This window comes from Scyliorhinus torazame, chromosome 8 (assembly GCF_047496885.1).
Source record: "Scyliorhinus torazame isolate Kashiwa2021f chromosome 8, sScyTor2.1, whole genome shotgun sequence".
Classification (NCBI taxonomy): domain Eukaryota; kingdom Metazoa; phylum Chordata; class Chondrichthyes; order Carcharhiniformes; family Scyliorhinidae; genus Scyliorhinus; species Scyliorhinus torazame.
This window is the reverse complement of record NC_092714.1, coordinates 25,454,755-25,471,377: the sequence shown is the minus strand read 5'-3', so window position 1 is coordinate 25,471,377 and position 16,623 is coordinate 25,454,755. Positions and strand designations below refer to the sequence as shown.

The following is a 16,623-nucleotide window of genomic DNA, read 5'->3' as shown; positions in this document are numbered from 1 at the left end:
AAGTGGAGTGGGATTAATTGCAAAGCTCCAGCAAAGAATTGCCACAGCCGTGATGGACTCAATGGCCTGCTTCTGTACAGAATAATTTCATGGCTCTACAGAGATGTTCAATCAAGAATAGGCTCAGCATTGATAAGATCATAAGACATAGGGGCAGAATTAGACCACTCGGCCCATCGGGTCTCCTCCGCCATTCAATCATGGCTGATATTTTTCCCATCGCCATTCTCTTGTCTTTTCCCCATTACCCCTGATCCCCTTGTTCATCAAGAACCTATCTAGCTCTGAAAATGAAATGAAATGAAAATCACTTATTGTCACAAGTAGGCTTCAAATGAAGTTACTGTGAAAAGCCCCTAGTCGCCATATTCCGGCACCTGTTTGGGGAGGCTGTTACAGGAATCAAACCGTGCTGCTGGCCTGCCTTGGTCTGCTTTCAAAGCCAGCAATTTAGCCCTGTGCTAAACAGCCCCTGTGCTAAACAGCCCACAGATATCTCTGTGGTAAAGACGCTCAGTTATTTGGTCTCCACAGCCTTCTGAGGCAAAGAGTTCCACAGATTCAACACGCTCTGGCTGAAGAAATTCCTCCTCATCTCTGTTTTCAAGGATCGTCCCTTTAGTCTGAGATTGTGTCGTCTGGTTCTAGTTTTTCCGACTAGCGGAAACATCCTCTCCACGTCCACGGGAGCGGGGGGGGAAGATGGTGTGAATTAAATGCTTCCAGATTTCCCTCCTAAAGTGGGCTGGATTTCATTTTAACATTATGTCCCCCTCGCTCTTGCTTTGAGTAGCCAGCCAACACACAGCACATAGCTTCGCAACTGCAGAGTGACCAACTGCAAGGTACACACACGAGACTCTTGCCTGCAACGTGAGGAACCCGCCAAGTTTCTGCACTTTCAGCAGAGGGAAGGAAGGAAACTGGGGGGGGGGGAGGTACACAGGTGTGGCGCTTCGGGCAACTTATCACTGAAATTAACTTTACCTGTGCAAAGTCCACATCATTATCTAATGATGTTGATACTTACCTGCCAATGACTGGTTTCCCACACTTGCAAAGTAACCAACACTTATATTAACTGATCCTTTGTGATGTTTGTGTCACCGAGAGATGTCACAATGAGTGCCTGATGTCAGGTGAGGTGCCCTCCAGCAGGGAGTCTCATGCACACGAATATACAAGCAAGAAGCCAGAGTGGCCATTCGGACCCTCAGGCCTGCTCCATCATTTACTAGCATCATGGCTGATCTGACAGTCACGTCAACATCTGTGCTCTGGCCACTGTCTCTGCACAATTACTGCTCACCCTGTGGAAGAGGGAGCCCTTGTGGATCAAGCGCCCCCCCCGCCCCCCCACCGGACGATGATGAAAGCCAACTGGAAGACAAGAACGTCCGAAGACTGGACGATAGCCTCACATCTCCCAACAACTTACAAACAGGTAACGAGCTGAGCAGTGACACAGCTGCAAAACAAAATCAGCATCCCCGTGTCTGCGTGGGTTTCCTCCGTGTGCTCTCGGTTTCCTCTCTCAGTCCAAAGATGTGCCGGTTAGGTGGATTGGCCATGTTAAATTGTCCCTTAGTGTCCAATAGGTTAGGTGGGGTTGCGGGGCTAGGGTGGGCGGCCTGGGACAGGGTGGGGCCGTGGGACAGGGTGGGTGCCCTTTCGGAGGGTCGGTGCGGACCCGATGGGCTGATTGGCCTCCTGCACTGTAGGGGATTCTATGTGTTGTTAGTTATGACAGCGCTCAACTTCTGGTGGCGGCCATGGAGTAAACGGTCACACATTCAGCAGCTCTCGCCCTCAGTGGTTTTTTTAATGGTTTTTTAAGCCGGGTTTTTCAGGAAATTTGTCAACACAAGTTGATCGAAGGGCGAGGAAAAGGAGGTGACCCTCAATTTATGGAATCGTGTCCAAATAGGAAAGAGAAGAAGATGAGTGAAAGCAAGGCTCAGAGGTCATCGCGCACAATGGTAACGAGATAAAGTGTGCCCAAGCCAGCTCACTGGTCGATGAAGCAATGGTTCGAGGACCTGGATGAGAAGTTCGCCCGGCATCGTAAGGAGTGTGCAGAAGATATAACCCAAGCGATAGCCCCGATTAAGGAGGTGGTTGACCGGGTGGAGGAGAAAATGATGACCCAGGGTCAGGACATTCTAAAGCTGCAGGAGCTGGCGACTGAACGAGAGGAGGAGTCCACTGCGATGGCTTTGGAAATTAGCATACTACAAGACAGCCGGAAACGACTGCTAGATAAAGTAGAAGACTTGGAGAACCGGTCTCACAGGCAAAATATCCGAATCGTCGGGCTGCCAGAGAGAAAGGAGGGATCAGATGCGGGTACGTATGTGGGGAAGATGTTGCAGGAGATGGTCGGGGCCGATGTGTTTGACAAGCCGCTGGAGGTGGACTGGGCACGTAGGGTGCTCGTACGTAAGCCCCAGGGCCGGGAGCCCCCGAGGGCCATGGTGGTGAGGCTACATCGATTCCTCGACAAGGAATGTATCATGAAGTGGGCCAGGCAGACGAAACGGTACGCGTGGGAAGAATCAGCGATCCGGGTGTACCAAGACTGGGGACCAGAACTCGCAAAGAGGAGAGCAAGTTTCAACAAAGTTAAGGCGGCCGTTTGCGAAAGACATTAAATTTGGACTGCTATACCCGGCTCGTCTTTGGGTGACCTATGAGATCTGGGTGCCGTACTTTAACTCTCCGGAAGATGTGGCTACTTTTATGAAGGACAATAATCTGGTTTAAGGACGTTTAAATTCAAACTGTGGTGGACTGAGTTTGGGGGAAGGGATAAAGTTGGAGGGGAGAGAAAAATAGTTCTGTGTTTTGTTTTGTCTTGTTTAAAATTTCAGACTTTCTAATTCTGTGAGTTACGTCGCGATGTTCAGGAAGAAAAGGATTTTTTTTTCCTTGTGTAATTTGATTTTGATTTTTTGCTTTACGTGCTGGATTACAGAGGAAAAAACTTTTAAATTGCGACGGGGGGGGTTTCTTTTCTGTAGAACAGATGGTTGATTCTTGCATGTATAATTTTGCTTAAGCTGCTTGAAGCTTCTTCTATTGTGTTTGATTCTGTTTGAAGGTGATGGGACTGATAAGAATCGGTTAAAGGGGGAGGGGTGGGCCCTGTTCCCTGCGTGTTGGGGGATGGTGTGTTTGCTTTTAGGGATGGTTGTTACTGTGTTGTGCTATGTTTAGGGAAGATAGAATCTGGCAGATGGCAGGTTTTTTGACGCCAGAGGGTAGGAGCTGATTGGCTAGCTGGACAGCTAGTTCACGGGAGCAAAGTGGGGGGAGAGCTGAGGAAAGGCGAAGTGGGGGGGCGGAAGGGGGGGTACTGCTGATGGGTAAGTTACAGTTAGGAGACTGGAGATGGAGATCAGATGGCAGTCGCCGCCGAGGGGCGGATCAAGCGAGGTGTGGAACACGGGCTAGGAGCTGGCCTAGGAAAGTTCATGGTTGACCGACAGGGGAGGGTGGCACAAGCCCCCCCCCCGACCAGACTGGTCACGTGGAATGTTCGTGGACTGAACGGGCCGGTTAAGAGAGCCCGTGTGTTCGTACACCTGAGATAGTTAAAAGCGGATGTGGCCTTGTTACAGGAGACACACTTGAAGCTGGGAGACCAAATTAGATTAAAGAAAGGATGGGTCGGGCAAGTGTTTCATTCAGGACTGGACTTTAAAACAAGGGGGGTGGCTATCCTGATTAACAAAAGGGTGACATTCGAGGTGGGGAGTATAGAGGTAGACCCGGGAGGCAGATTTATTATGGTTAGTGGGGAGCTAGAGGGAATGGCAGTGGTGCTGATGAATATATATGTCCCAAACTGTGATGATGTCGCGTTTATCAGGAAGGTGCTGGGAAAGATCCCAGACCTTGACTCGCACCGGCTGATCATGGGGGGTGACTTTAATACGGTCCTGGCCCCGAGGTTAGAACGGTCGAGTACTAGGTCAGGGAAACTATCACCAAAGGCAAAGGAACTGCGGGGGTTCATGGAGCGCATGGGAGGGGTGGATCCATGGAGATTTGAGAGACCAAGAAGCAGGGAATATTCATTCTACTCCCATGTACATAAGGCGTACTCCAGGATAGATTTCTTCGTGCTAGATAAACCACTGTTAGCAGGGGTCGAGGACACTGAGTACTCAGCAATTGTGCTCTCAGATCATGCACCGTACTGGATAGACCTACGGGCAGCCACGGGAATGTCCCAGCGCCCACAGTGGCGACTAGATACAGAGCTGTTAGCGGATGAGGAGATCTGTGAGCGAGTGAGAGAGGCCATTCGGGGGTACATAACGATCAATGACCCGGGAGGGACTGCAGCTGGGGTGGTCTGGGAGGCACTGAAAGCGGTCATTAGAGGGGAATGTATTTCACTTCGAGCCCATTGGGATAAAACTGAGCGGTTGGAGCTGGAGAGGTTGGTAGGAGAAATCTTACAGGTGGACAGGAGATACTTGGAGTCTCCAAATGAGGAGCTCCTGAAGGAGCGTCAGAGGCTTCAAATGTAGTTTGGGCTCCTTTCCACAGGAAAGGCGGAGGGTCAGCTGAGGAGGGTAAAAGGGGCAATATATGAACATGGGGAGAAAGCTGGCAGGATGCTGGCACATCAGCTGAGGAAGCAGGACGCGGCGAGAGAAATAGGGAAAATAAAGGATTTGAGGGGGAAGATGGTGACGGACCTGGGGGAGGTGAATGAAGTCTTCCGGGAATTTTATAGCCAGCTATACGAGTCGGAACCCCCGGTTGGGGAGGAGGGCATGAATCAATTCCTGGGGAGGCTAGAGTTCCTGAAGGTAAATGAGAAGCTGGTGGAGGCGCCTGGGGGGCCCGATTGGGCATGAGGAGGTGATAGATGGACTGGGGGCGATGCACTCGGGTAAAGCCCCGGGACCTGATGGATTCCCAGTGGAATTTTATAAGAAGTTCTCTGGGTTACTGGAGCCGCTCCTGGTTAAGGCTTTCAATGAGTCCAAGGAGCTGGGAGTACTCCCCCCAACATTATCACAGGCATCAAATTCTCTCATCCTGAAGCATGACAAGGATCTGGAGAGCTGTGGATTGTACAGGCCAATCTCCCTCTTGAATGTAGATGCCAAATTATTGGCAAAGATTCTGGACACTCGAATAGCAGATTGTGTCTCGGAGATAATTGGGGGGATCAGACGGGATTTGTAAAGGGCAGGCACCTGACATCCAACATTAGATGCCAGCGGAGGGGCGCGAGGCTGTTGTGGTAGTCGCCATGGACGTGGAGAAGGCTTTCGACCGAGTGGAGTGGAAGTATCTATGGGATATTTTAGGCAGGTTTGGGTTTGGGCAGGGCTTTGTGGAATGGGTCCTGCTACTGTACCAGGCCCCGGTGGCAAACGTAACAACTAACTGAGTTTGGTCAGAATACTTTAGTCTTTGTCGGGGGACAAGGCAGGGATGCCCGCTCTCCCCATTACTGTTTGCCCTGGCCATAGAACCCTTAGCAATGGCCCTGAGAGCAGCGACTACCTGGCGGCGTATAATGAGGCAGGGGGAGGGGGGGCGGGGGAGTGGAACACAGGGTCTCTCTATGCAGATGATTTGCTGCTTTATGTCATGGGCCCGGTGGGGGGGATGACCGGGATTATGGAGGTATTAGGAAAATCTGGGCGATTTGCAGGCTAGAAATTAAATATAGGAAAGAGCGAGATGTTCGTGACCCAGACACGGGGGCAGGAAAGGAGACTGAAGGAGCTACCTTTTAAAGTGGTTGGGAAGAGTTTTAGGTATCTGGGGATTCAAGTGGCCAAGGATTGGGGGCAGCTTCACAAGTTAAAGTTGGGCAAAGCAGTGGATCAAATGAGAAGGGATTTTTGTAGATGGGACATGCTCCCACTGACGCTGGCGGGGAGGGTTCAGACGGTGAAGATGACGGTCATTCCGAGACTGCTTTTCTTTTTTCAATGTCTCCCGACATTTGTCCCAAAGGCTTTTTTCAGAAGTACGAATGCGGCGATATCGAGGTTTGTATGGGCGGGTAAAACCCCGAGAGTAAAGTGGATACTCCTGGAACGGGCCCACGGGGAAGGGGGATTGGCTCTCCCAAGCTTTATTAACTATTACTGGGCTGCCAACATATTGATGGTCAGGAAGTGGGTAGTGGGGAGGGGTCGATCTGGGAGCGGATGGAGGCAGCATCCTGCAAAGGTACGAGTCTGGAGGCTTTACTGATGGTGTTCCTGCCATTCTCGCCGGCTCAGTACTCCACAAGTCCTGTGGTGGTGGCAGCCCTGAGGGTGTGGTGGCAATGGAGGCAGCATATAAGATTGGAGGGGGGCGTCAGTAGAATTTACAATGCAGAAGCAGGCCATTCGGCCCATCGAGTCTGCACCTGCTCTTGGAAAGAGCACCCTACCCAAGGTCAACGCCTCCACCCCATCCCCATAACCCAGTAACCCCACCCAATAAGGGCAATTTTGGACACTAAGGGCAATTTAGCATGGCCAATCCACCTAACCTGCACATCTTTGGACTGTGGGAGTAAACCGGAGCACCCGGAGGAAACCCACGCACACACGAGGAGGATGTGCAGACTCCGCACAGACAGTGACCCAAGCCGGAATCGAACCTGGGACCATGGAGCTGTGAAGCAATTGTGCTAATCACTGTGCTACCGTGCTGCCCAGAGTGTTATCCCCAGTAACACACACAGTGTTATTATATAATATATACAGGAGTGTGGCCACCGATCTGTGACAATCACCAGTTAGTCCCGGGGGGGACTGGATGGGGGCTTTAAGGTAGGGCAGCGGGCAGGGATTGAGAGGTTTGGGGATCTATTCATCCAGGAGGGCTTTCCGACCTTGGAGACATTAGAGGAGGAGTTTAATTTGCCGGGTGGGAACGGGTTTCGGTATCTTCAAGTGCGGGACTTTGTACGGAGGCAGGTCCCAAGCTTTCCTCGCCTCTCCCTGACGGGACTACAGGATAAATTGCTGTCAAAAATAGGGGTTGGAGGTGAGAAGGTTTCGGAGATATACAGGGAATTGTTAGAGTGGGAAGAGGAGCTAGGAGGGGAGCTGGAAACGGAACTGTGGGAAAAAGGCTTGAAAAGGGTAAATGCATCCTCGTCCTGTGCTAGACTCAGATTGATTCAGTTCAAGGTAGTCCACAGGGCCCACAAATGGTAGCCTGGATGAGTAGGTTCTTCAAGGAGGTGGAGGACAGATATGGACGGTGTGGGGGTAGCCCGGCCAACCATGTTCATATGTTTTAGGCATGTCCGAAACTGAGGGAATTCTGGCAGGGATTTGCGGATGTTATGTCAGAAGTCCTGGAAGGTAGGGTAACTCCGAGTCCAGAATTGGCAATATTTGGGGTATTGGAGGATCCGGGGGCGGGGGGGGGGGGGGGGGGGGGGGGGTGGCGGGAGGCCGATATCTTGGCCTTCTCCTCCCTGGTGGCCCGGAGATGGATCTTGCTGAGATGGAGGGACTCGGAGACTCGGAGCCCCCGAAATCAGGAGCGTGGATCAGTGATATGGTAGAGTTGACGCAGTTCGCTGCTCATGAAGGAGGACCCCCTATCGCTGCCGCGCGGTCGGGGACGTACGCGCGGGCGTTCCGGGTGGTCACACCCAGGGAGCTAGCAAGTCCCGTGCCTCCTTGAGGCCTAGTGTCTCTTTCTCCAGCAGCCGCTGACGGATTTGGGAAGACAGCATACCTGAAACGAATGCGTCCCGGATTAAAAGTTCATTGTGGTCGCTGGCTGAAACTTGCGGGCATTCACAGTTCCTACCTAGTACCAGGAGCGCGCGGTAGAATTCATCCAGCGATTCTCCCGGGGATTTGTCGCCTTGTCGCTAGCAGATGTCGGGCGTAATCCTGGTTTACTGGGAGAATGTAGTGTCCTTTCAACAGGACCATCGCAGCCTCGAAATCGTCCGCATCCTCGATGAGGGTGTCGATCTCTGGGCTCACCCTCGAGTGGAGAACTTGCAGTTTCTGGTCCTCCATGGGTGCAGTCGTGGCCGTCCTGAGGTACCCTTTGAAGCACGGCAGCCAGTGTTTGAAGGTTGCCGCTGAGTTTGCCGCGTGGGGCCTGCGTTGCAGACACTCCGCCTTGATTCGGAGCTCCATTCTTTAAAATCTAGTCCAATAAATTGATGCTCAATCAATGACTCCAGAAGCGAGATTGGATGACAATTGTAGGCTTTATTGGACTAGATGTTCCCCCCCAGCAGCGCGGGTACAGAATGCAGCTGCTAGGGAGACACAGACTCTTATACTCCGCCTTACTGGGCGGAACCAGCAGGCAGACTTCACCAATGATCTTCCTGTCTCAGGTACCTCCCACACCAGTGATCTTACAGCCTCAACCTAGGTACCGTAATACCCCTAATACAGACTACCACAGGGGGGAAAGAGAAAAGGGGGGGGAGGAAAACTGGAGGCTTGGCAATGTTAAATAAGGACAGGGAACTTAGTATATGGGTAATTGGGGACAGGACGGGAGACGTGGGGGGTGGGTGGGGGGGGGGGGAGGGGGGGAGGGGGGGTTGAGGCAGGGAATGCTGGTTGCGTGGAGAATTTCTGTCACCATTTATCTGCCCTGACTTCAGTGGAAGAGCCGGGAAAATGGTGCCATCCGTGTTTTGCTTATTTCTCCTGCCTTTCTGTCCGAGACTGAGAATCAACCCTGCTCCCTGATTGAATGTTAAACAAACTCAATTGTTTCTGAATTCATCGTCTTGCTCGGGAAGTTATTCAGATCCGATCCTGTGGGGGTCATTTTTAACCCACATTCTGCCTGGGGACCGACAGGACAATTTGTTTCACTTCTCGTCAGACTTTGTCCGGCTTAAGGGGCTGGTTTAGCACAGGGCTAAATCGCTGGCTTTGAAAGCAGGCCAGCAGCGTGGGTTCAATTCCCGTACCAGCCTCCCTGAACAGGCGCCGGAATGTGGCGACTAGGGGCTTTTCACAGTAACTTCATTTGAAGCCTACTTGTGACATTAAGCGATTTTCATTAAAAGTCTGCTGAGGTGGATGTTTGGCAGGGTTGAAACATGGCCGTCCTCCAGATCCCACTCTTGGATCTCCAGCCCAGAAGGTTAGGTTCAAATTCACCCTCAAATTCACCAGGACACCTGTTTTGGATGAAACGGGAATCACTTGCGGACTTGGTGCTTGCTAGGGAAAGGTTCATGGAATCATAGAATCCCTACAGTGCAGAAGGAGGCCGTTCGGCCCATCGAGTCTGCGCTGACCCTCTGAACGAGCACCCACCGCTGTATCCCTCTAACCGTTGGAATACTAAGAGGCAATTTATCATGGCCAATCCACCTGACCTGCACATCTTTGGACTGTGGGAGGAAACCGGAGCACCCGGAGGAAACCCACGCACACACAGGGAGAACGTGCAGACTCCGCACAGACAGTCACCCACAGTCGAAATCGAACCAGGGCCTTGGCACTGTGAGGCAGCAGTGCTAACCACTGTGTCACCATGCCGCCCTAAGATGACTGCCCTCTAGACACTGGAAGGGCTATGAGCTGACCTTGTGCTGTATGATAAATCATAGTATCGCAGCTCCTCTGGCACAAAGTACATGAAGCAAAGGACAGAGTTTCAAACCAAGAATTGCTTTAGCAGTGAGAAGTAACTCAGAAAAGTCCATCCAAGAATGTTTCCATTGTTTTGGCGTTTCCTTAGTAACCCGAGTGGAGCTTTAATTGTTGTGTTGCTAGCTCTTGTTATTAGAAGGTAGGGCAAAGTGTTTGGATGTTTAGAATGCATGCAGCCTTCACCAAATAATTGAACACACCTTTTATAATTCACACCGCAGATTGCATAACATCCTGTTATAGTTTAGATAGCTGGGAGCTGTTGCAAAGAGTGATTTAAATGAAAGAGTTCAGCGAGTTTGGGTTTAGCGCTTTCAAGAACAACCGCATCGGGACAATAGTTTTCATTTGTTTTCTTTCCCTTTCTGCCTGTCAAAAGCAAGAGATTTCAGTTCTGTTCGCCATTTTCTTTTTTTGAAAATATTTTATTGAGGCATTTATATTATAAATTTTAACAGAATTACCAACCACACATCAAAACCAACAAAACCCCAGCCAACATGACTTACATAAACAACACCCCAACAACAATTCCCCACTAACCTTGCCCCACCTTCCCCAACTGCACATGGCCCCCCCTTTTTAACCCCCCCCCCCTCCCCCCCAAAGGAATCGATAAACAGCTGCCACCTCCAGGCGAACCCGGGCATCGATCCCCTCAGGGCGAACTCGATCTTCTCAAGCCTGAGAAACCCGGCCATGTCACTAACCGAGACCCTCAACTTTGGGGGTTCCGAGCCCTCCATGCTAACAAGATTGGTCTCCGGGCTACCGGGGAGGCAAAGGCCAAGCCATCGGCCTCTCTCGCCCCCCTGGACGCCCGGAGCTTCTGACGGAACACCCTTACCTTCAATACCTCGACATAACGTCTGCAAACCCCTGTCAGAATCCCCTAAGCTTCGGACAGGCCCAAAACATAAGGACGTGGTTCGCGGGCCCCCCCCGCACAGCGCCCACACCTCTCCTCCACCCCTTCAAAGAACCGGCTCATATGGGCCACAGTCATATGTGCCCTGTGGGCCACCTTAAATTGTATAAGGCTAAGCTTGGCACACGACGAGGACACATTGACACGCCTCGGCATCATCCCATAACCCAGCCTGCAGCTCCCAACCCAACTCTTCCTCCCACTTCCACCTCACCTCCCCTATCGGGGTTCCCTCCCATTCCATGAGTTCTTTATAGATTTCCGATACCTTCCCCTCCTCCACTCCCACTTTCAACCCTACCTAGTCCTGTAGCCCCTGGGGCTGTAGGTGCGGGAAGGTCAATACCTGCCTCCGTGCAAAGTCCCTCACCTGTAAGTAGCGGAATCCATTCCCCCCCGGGCAGCTCAAACTCCTCCTCCAAGCACGGAAAAACCCCATCTCTGAACAAATCTCCAAACTGCTCGATCTCCAACCACTGCCACCCCTGAAATCCCCCCATTCAGCCCCTCCGGAGCGAACCGGTGGTTGCCACAAATCGGTGCCCACTGTCTGAACCCTCCCCGCCAGTGACAGCGGGAACGCACCCACCTCCTAAAGTCCCCCTTCAACTGCTCCACCAACTGAATCAGATTCAGCTTAGGCAGCTGCTCTCCACACTGCCCCCCCCCCCTCCCCCCACACCACCTGAATGTCCAAATTTCGAAAACAACACCCCACCACCTTGAACGGCATCTCCCCCAGTCTCTTCTCCTGCCCCCTCGGCTGGATCGGAAGGACCTCCCCATGTTCAATGTATACCCCGAAAACCGGCTACATTCCTCTAAGATCCACATAATTCCACCCCCCCCAATTCCCACCCAACCGTTCCGAAATATACAGTAACAAATCGTTCGCATATAGTGAGGCCTTATGGTCCACCCCCCCCCCCGCACTATCCCCTGCCAGTCCTTTGACGCTCTCAGCGCCATCGCCAACGACTCTATAGCCAGGACAAAGTGCAGTGGGGGAGAGTGGACATCCCTGCCTCGTCCCCCAGTGCAGCTCACCGAGCTCACCCGGTTCGTCCGCACGCTCGGCACTGTTGCCTGGTACAGCAGCCGTACCCAATCCACAAAACCCTGCCCAAACCCAAACCACCCCAAAACCTCCCAAAAATAGTCCCACTCCACGCGATGGAAGGCCTTCTCCGTGTCCATGGCGACCTCCATCTCCACATCCCATCCCTCGGAGGGCATCATTATCACATCTAGCAATATCCTGATATTAGCTGCCAGTTGCCTCCCGTTCACGAATCCCGTTTGGTCCTCCCCTATCTCCCCTGGCACACAGTCCTCAATTCTCGAGGCAAAGGTCTTGGCCAATAACTTGGCGTCCACATTTATCAGGGAGATCGGACTATAATCCACACTGCTCCGGGTCTTTACCCCACATCAAAATCAGAGAGATCGAGGCCTGCTACAGCATCGGGGGGAGCACCCCTCACTCCCTCGCCTCATTGAACGCCCTCACCTACAAGGGCCCCAGGACCCCCGAGAACCTTTCATCGAACTGCACTGGGTATCTGTCCGGGTCCGGGGCCTTGCCCGACTGCATCGCCTCCAGCCCTTCCACCACTTCTACCAGCCCAAGAGGCGGTACCCGGCCCCTCCACCAGCTCCTCTTCCACCCTCGGGAACTGCAACCCCTTCAAAAACCACCTCATCCCGTCCACCCTGGGTGAGGGTTCTGACTCATACAGCCAACTGTAGAAACCCCTGAACACCACATTCACCCCCACCGGGTCCAAAACCGGGTCCCCCCCACCCGATCTCCCTCGCTGCCTCCTGTTTCCTCAACTGGTGGGCCAGCATCCTGCCCGCCTCCTCACCATGTTCATAAGCAACCCTCTCGCCCTCCTCAGCTGCCCGACTGCTTTCCTCGTGGATAACAACCCAAACTCCATCTGCAGCTTCTGCTGCTCCTTCAACAGCCCCGCCTCCGGAGCCTCCGGAGCCTCCGAGTACCTCCTGTCCACCTGCAGGATCTCCTCCACTAGTCTTTCCATCACCACCCGCTCTGCCTTCTCCCGGTATCAAGATAAGCTCCTCTCTCACCCACTGCCTGATGTGTTGTGTAGGCTGGATCGATGTGGACTGCACTTGATGCAGTGTAGCGAGAGACAGACCTCCAACACTTGATAAGATGCAACACGATTTTATTTAACATCTAAACTATTATACATGTTCAACTGTGGGTTGACACTATGCTGACTTGACTGGAGACCTGCTACCACATGGTGTTTGCACTGGCCAGCTCACTAACTCTGACTATCCCAGAGGCTGGGTCCCGAGAGAGCGGGAAAACTGGTGCCCTCTGGCTTTATAGTGGTCGTATCCTGTCTGGTGATTGGCTGCTCTGTTCTGTGTGCTTACTGGTCATCCTGTGTGTCAATCACTGCCTGTCTGCACTCCATATTATACATAGATGTTGCGTCTGTTGTGTTGTAGGAAGGAGCCATCAGCCATGCGGACGCGGAACAATCTCGGGGCCACTTGCTTGACCACCACAGCTGTGGCGGGCCAGCCGCCGTCGGGCAACTGCACACGAACACGATCAGTTGGGACCAGCTCGGGGAGATACGTGGCATGAGCGTCGTATGCTGATTTCTGTTGGGCCCGAGACTGCTGCATCTTTTGTATGACCGTGAGGTGGTCAAGGTCTGGAACATGGATGGCTGGAACCATGCTTCACAGAGTGCAGTTCATGAGCATCTGCGCGGGAGACAACCCAGTGGACAGCAGGGATGCTCTGTATGCCAGCAGCGCCAGGTTGAAGTCGGAGCCTGAGTCTGCAGCCTTGCATAGTAATCTCTTGACAGTATGGACCCCTTTTTCGGCCTTCCCGTTTGACTGCGGGTAGTGGGGGGCTGGAAGTTACGTGACGAAAGTTGTATAGGCGGGCAAAATCAGACCATTCCTGGCTGTAAAAACAGGGACCGTTGTCACTCATCACCGTGAGCGGTATCCCATGCCTGGCAAACGTTTCTTTGCATGCTTTAATCACATCCTTCGATGTGAGGTCGGACAGTTTCACCACTTCTGGGTAATTGGAGAAGTAGTCGACCAGGAGGACATAGTCACGCCCCTTGGCGTGGAAAAGGTCGACACCGACTTTGGACCATGGGGAGGTCACTATCTCATGTTGCTGCAGAGTTTCTTTGGGTTGAGCTGGCTGAAATTTCTGACGTGGGGCAGTTGAGGACCGTGTTGGCAACGTCCTGGCTGATGCCCGGCCAATAGACTGCCTCTCGAGCTCTGCGTCGACATTTCTCGACCCCCAGGTGACCCTCACGGAGTTGGCCGAGCACCATAGCTCGCATGCTCTGCGGAATCACAATCCTATCGAGCTTCATGAGGATGCCGTCCACCACCGTCAGGTCGTCCTTGACGTTTTAAAACTGGGGACACTGTCCCTTCTGCCAGCCATTCGTGAGGTGCTGCATCACTCGCTGTAGCAGAGGATCCTTGGCCGTTTCCTCACAAATTTGGATGACCCTCTCATCAGTGGCCGGAAGGTTGGAGGCACACAATTGCACCTGCGCGTCGATTTGGCAGACAAAGTCAGTTTGTTCACATGGTGTGGTGATAGACCTGGAAAGGGCATCTGCAACAATGAGTTCTTTGCCTGGCGTGCAGACAAGTTCAAAGTCATAGCGGCATAGCCTGAGAAGGATTCGTTGTAACCGAGGCGTCATGTCATTCAAATCCTTCTGGATTATGTGGACTAATGGCCTGTGGTCCGTCTCAACCGTGAATTTTGGGAGACCATACACATAGTCGTGGAATTTGTCGAATCCCGTTAGGAGGCCCAGGCATTCCTTCTCGACCTGAGTGTACCGTTGCTCAGTGGGCGTCATGGCTCTGGAGGCATACGCAACTGGGGCCCATGAAGAGGAGTCATCCCGTTGGAGGAGCACTGCCCCAATACCGTCCTGGCTCGCGTCAGTGGATATTTTGGTTTCTTTGGTAGGGTCGAAGAACGCCAGAACCAGGGCTGTGGTGAGTTTTGCCCTCAGCTCATGCCATTCGTTCTCATGATCGGGCAGCCACTGGAATTCAGTCGACTTTTTGACGAGATGGCGGAGGGCTGTGGTGTGTGCCGCCATGTTGGAAATGAACTTCCCAAGGAAGTTGACCATCCCTGGAAAGCGGAGGACCGCCTTCTTGTCCTCTGGGGTCTTCATGGCGTTGATCGCCGAGACCTTGTCAGCATCTGGCCGCACGCCTTGCTGCGAGATGTGGTCACCAAGGAATTTGATTTCTGATTGACCGAACGAGCACTTGGCTCTGTTGAGTCGGAGGCCATGCTCATGGGTTCTGTGGACTATCTGCTTGAGGCGATCGATGTGTTCTTGAGGAGTTGTGGACCAGATTATGACATCGTCAACATACACGCGCACCCCCGCGATACCCTCCATCATCTGTTCCATGATGCGCTGAAATACCTCTGAGGCAGAGATGATGCCAAAAGGCATCCGGTTGTAGCAGTAGTGGCCGAATGGGGTATTGAATGTGCACAGTTTGCGACTGGATGCATCCAGCTGTATTTGCCAGAACCCCTTGGAGGCGTCCAGCTTCGTAAAGAGTTTGGCATGAGCCATCTCGCTGGTCAACTCTTCTCGTTTTGGTATTGGGTAATGTTCCCTCATGATGTTGCGGTTTAAATCCTTGGGGTCGATGCAGATTTGAAGCTCCCCTGACAGCTTCTTGACGCAGACCATGGATCTGACCCAGTCCGTGGGTTCTGTGACCCTTGATATGATGCCCTGGTCCTGGAGGTCCAGTAATTGCTGCTTGTGGCGGTCCTTGAGGGGTGCCGGCACCCGACGTGGTGCGTGGATCACAGGGGTGGCGTTTGGTTTGAGCAGGATTTTGTATCAGTATGGGAGTGTGCCCATATCTAATCTTGAATGACCACACTACCAGAAAGATGTGGAGGCTTTGGAGAGGATGCAGAGGAGGTTTACCAGGATGTTGCCTGGTCTGGAGGGTGTTAGCTATGTGGAGAGGCTGAATAGACTCGGACTGTTTTCAGTAGAAAGACGGAGGTTGAGGGGCGACCTGATAGAGGTCTACAAGATTATGAGGGACATGGATAGAGTGGATGGGCAGGCACTCTTTCCCAGGGTGGAGGGGTCAGTCACGAGGGGGCATAGGATGAAGGTCCGTGGGGCAAAGTTTAGAGGAGATGTGAGAGGCAGGTTTTTTACAGAGAGGGAGGTAAGTGCCTGGAACGCGTTGCCAGGTGACATTGTGGAAACAGATACATTAACGGCGTTCAAAAGGCATCTTGACAGACACATGGACAGGATGGGTATAGAGGGATACGGCACAAGGAAGTGCTGAGGGTTTTGGCAAAGGTTGGTATCATATCCGGTACAGGCTTGGAGGGCCGAAGGGCCTGTTCCTGTGCTGTACTGTTCTTTGTTCTTTGGAATACCTGCCCTGCCCGCCCTTTCCTCAACCTAGTCTGATCCACCACCTTCAGATGTGTCTCCTGCATTAGAGCTACGTCTGCCTTTGGACTCTTTAAATGTGCAAACACAGGGGCCCTCTTGACCGGCCCATTCAACCCTCGCACATTCCTTGTGATCAGTCTGGTTGGGGGGTGTGATGAACGGTTACTGCCTTATCATCATGTAAGGTGATGTCCCCTTTAAGACCAAGCTTGGAACCCTGGGGACTCCGCCTCTGGCTCCGCCCATCTGGGAGCCATACATAAAGGCCTGCCTCATGGTCTGTATAGCAGTCAGCTCTCGTCCAAATCTGTAGCATAGTTATTAGCCTAATAAAGCCTTCTTTACAGTTAAATCTCTAAGCATCATTATTGAGGGTACCTCAATTTATTAGGCTAAACTAGATTCAGGATGGACGCAGGCCTAAAACCAGAGAAGCTCAATCTGGAAGCACGAACGCCGGAGGCAAAGGAAATTTTTAAATACTGGCTGCGGTGCTTTGAGGCCTACCTGGACTCCGCAGAGACTCCCATCCTGGGGTCACGCAAGCTGCGTCTACTCCACGCCCGGGTGA

General features: G+C 52.5%; 1 long non-coding RNA gene across 1 annotated transcript in view; it reads left to right on the top strand.

The window, feature by feature from the left end:
* The first annotated feature begins 1,201 nt into the window (after window positions 1-1,201).
* Window positions 1,202-16,623, top strand: part of LOC140427691 (uncharacterized) — a 33,645-nt gene continuing 18,223 nt past the window's right edge. The window contains exon 1 of the long non-coding RNA XR_011948587.1: window positions 1,202-1,444. This is a non-coding gene — a long non-coding RNA (uncharacterized lncRNA). The remainder of the gene's footprint in view (window positions 1,445-16,623) is intronic.